At 43.7% G+C, this 3,328-nt stretch overlaps 1 pseudogene; it reads right to left on the minus strand.

The window, feature by feature from the left end:
- Positions 1–546: 546 nt before the first annotated feature.
- Positions 547–2,778, minus strand: LOC120236969 (annotated as a pseudogene).
- Between the last annotated feature and the right edge of the window lie 550 nt (positions 2,779–3,328).

Below are 3,328 nucleotides of genomic sequence, written 5' to 3' on the forward strand. Positions count from 1 at the left end.
TCTCCCTAACTCTCCCCGCTTCTCAATCTACTTTGTAATTTCTTTTTAACATTGGGTTTCTGCGGGGCTCTTTCTAATGCCTTATCCCCTTCTCCTTCCATGCCATCCTCCCTATCCCTTCCTTAGACTGGTGTCCATCTTCTCAAGCACAGATTACTATAATAATCTCCTGTAATCAGATTTTTAGAATTTTGTGAATGCTTAAAAATGGTTCAGCTTTCCTTTCCTAGGAAGAAAGACTGTGGGAAGAAGACAATGGAAGAGATTTGAGAGCTGTTTAGGAAGTGGAATTGTATGCACCTAGTGATGTACTGGATTCTGTGGTGGGAAAGGGGAAGGAAGAAGAGGGAGGTGCAGTAGGTAACCGAGCACTGCGGGCGAGGCATCAGGTATACGTGGGGGAGGAAGAGTGTGGGGCATCCACTGCAGGCTCTATTTCCCATCAGAGCACTTCTGCATTCATTGTAATCGCCTGTCTGATTACTATTTTTAATCACACTGTATTATCTTTAATTGAGTATGAAGACTTCCAATCACATTACCATTTTACCCAGCATTCTGTTTGGCTGCCAGTCCCTTGTCTTTCTCCTCAGCAATGGTGACACAGATGCCCTTTCCACATGGAAGAGAAAATCCATGGTTTGGTGCCTTTGCCAATAGCAAAAATGGTAGAGAGCTGGGCAGCAAAGCTGTGCTATTGGTATCTTTTAGGCAAACTACATCAAAAGAACCAGGTATCTCTCTCTGTCTCTCTCATCACTACACACAGATTACCTGTATCAAGCTTGACAAAATCAGTAATCTTTCCAGCCTCCAAATTAACCTGAGTGGTGTCATTCACTTTGATGAGGGGATCAGAATAGTGGGTGGAATGAGGATCATGGGTCACCAGGTGAGGGATTCCTTTCATCCCCACAAAGATCTTTCTCATTTTGTGCAACTTGTAAGTGGCCTCCTTAGGTGTGATCTGATGAACAGCAAAGTAACCCTTGGTGTCACAGATCAAGCAGAAATTGTCCCTAGTCTTGTCAATGCTGATGATGTCCATAAAACCAGCAGTGTAGGTTATATCAGTTCAGACCTTGCCATCAATCTTTTTTTTTTTAAATTTATTTATCTATTTTGAGAGAAGGAGGAAGCATGAACAGAGAGGGGCGGGATGGGGGAGGTGGAGAGAGAGAGAGAGAGAGAGAGAGAGAGAGAGAATTCCAAGCAGGCTTTGCACTGTTAGTGCAGATGCGGGGCTCAATCCCACAAACCATGAGATCATGACCTGAGCCCAAGTTGGATGCTTCACCAATGAGCCACCCAGGTGCCCCGAGACCTTGTCATCAATCTTAATAAAACACTACATACAGATCTTCTTTACTTTATCTCCTGCTGGGCCATACTTAAGTCTTTTCCTTAAGAAAATGATGATAGGGAGATTCTCTCTGTTTACGGGGACCAGTAGATGGACGAGAGGCAAACACACCAGTCAGTTTATCCAGAAGTTAATGCTTTGGAGCTGCTACACGCTTCAGATTCTTCTTGGACCATAAACCATAACTGTGCTAGGCACCAAGAGGACTGCCTCCTTCTGGCATGAGAAAAGAGAGCTAAAAATATCTTTTCAGAAGAAAGTTTGGTAGGGACAGTTGAGGATTGTTCAAGGAAGAATGTACTATCATATCTTAATGCATACGACTGGTGTTATACAGCAGAAGAAAAAAATACAAAAATTGGAACTTTAAAATGTACTGTGGGGGCACCTGGGTGGCTCAGTTAGTTGTGCCCCACTTTGGCTTAGGTCGTGATCTCGTGGTTTGTTCGTTTGAGTCCCATGTGGGGCTCTGTGCTGACAGCTCCAAGCCTGAAGCCTGCTTCGGACTCTGTGTCTCCCCCCCACCGCACTTGCACTTTGTCTGTCTGTCTCTCTCAAAAATAAATAAACATTAAAAAAAAATCTTAAAAATGTACTGTGGCATTAACATCAGGAAATGACACAACACGTTGGACCCAATCAGTGAAGTACTATGTACTGAGCATCTGTTGTGGACAGGCCTCTGTGTTAAGGTCTTTGGATAATCATATAGGGTTTGCTCAACAAGTTGGATGCTTGCTAAGAGGGGGCCTGGTTTATGCCTTTTGTCCCAGCTGAATTATCAAAAGTTCTCTCTTGTGGTCTAACATGTTCTTATCTGGATGGTATATTAACTGATCACACTACCCCTGAGGGATATGAATAATTCCAATTCAAGTCAAGAAAGGAGATTGTTCTTGATACTGGGTTAGATGGGGGTCAGAGAGTCAGCTGCCACACATGGAGTGGGGCAGGTTTTAGGGCTGTTGTGAGGAAATTCACCCAAAAAAATTACTGGGAGAAAGAAACAAACAAAAAACTCCAAACATTGTCAGGAAATCTCAAAAAGGAGAACTGGTGGCTGATTTTGACAGGAGTGTAAAATGGCATCATTTTCAAGATGTTGCTATCCCTTCTTGGTTTGAAATTTCCACAGTAAGAGTTATCCCCTGGGTTTCTACAAAAAAGCAGTGGGGAAGGGGTAGAATCTTGTCTTCAGAATGTCAGCAATTAAAAAAACAGAGACCTCCCCTCCCATTCTTGGAAAGCCTTTCCTCATTAGCCGATTAGCAACAATCACCTAGGCAGGGGACAGGGAAAACAAGAAGGCATAGATCCTGGGGAAGCTTGATAAAAACGGACTATTGTAGGGACATAGTGGGGGGCTTGAAAGGAGAGATACGTCCTGTCCTACATACCTGGAAGAGCTGGGACATTGTAACTGGAAGGAGGTGGCCATGAGAGAGAAACCAGAAGGAAATCAAGTGTAATGATGTGGAGGACTTGTTTTTTTCCATGAGAATTCAAGGGGCTGGCCCTCTTGATGAAAGTTGAGATAGCCACACATGGTGATGAACAGCTGGGGGTGGGGTGGGGTCGGGGGGAGCTGTGCCTCCCGGGAGTAGAGGAGTGCTAGACCAGTGCAGAGAGAAGGAAAGAGCTTTACTGGATGTTGTGAGTGGGAAGTCAAGGGAGAGGGAGAGAGGTGTCTCAAGTGGATTTTTACAAGTGTTTTCTATGTATGGTTTGTAAAAACACTTTTCTTGACCTATGGAAGTTGCATAGGCATTACCAGCTTCATGCAATAGTGTGGAGTCAGGCAAGGAGGTCTGGGGACTTCCATGTATGTCAAGCACGCAAGCTGTATGGGTGTTTTTGACATAATAAAGATTGTAGATGTAATTAATAAGGTACAAATGATCAAAAGCATTACTGAAGTCACAGTGACTTCTTGTTATATATAGCTCCCCATCAATAGATAATAAG

The sequence above is a fragment of the Hyaena hyaena genome, unplaced genomic scaffold, assembly GCF_003009895.1.
Source record: "Hyaena hyaena isolate Hyena2069 unplaced genomic scaffold, ASM300989v1 scaffold_166, whole genome shotgun sequence".
NCBI lineage: Eukaryota > Metazoa > Chordata > Mammalia > Carnivora > Hyaenidae > Hyaena > Hyaena hyaena.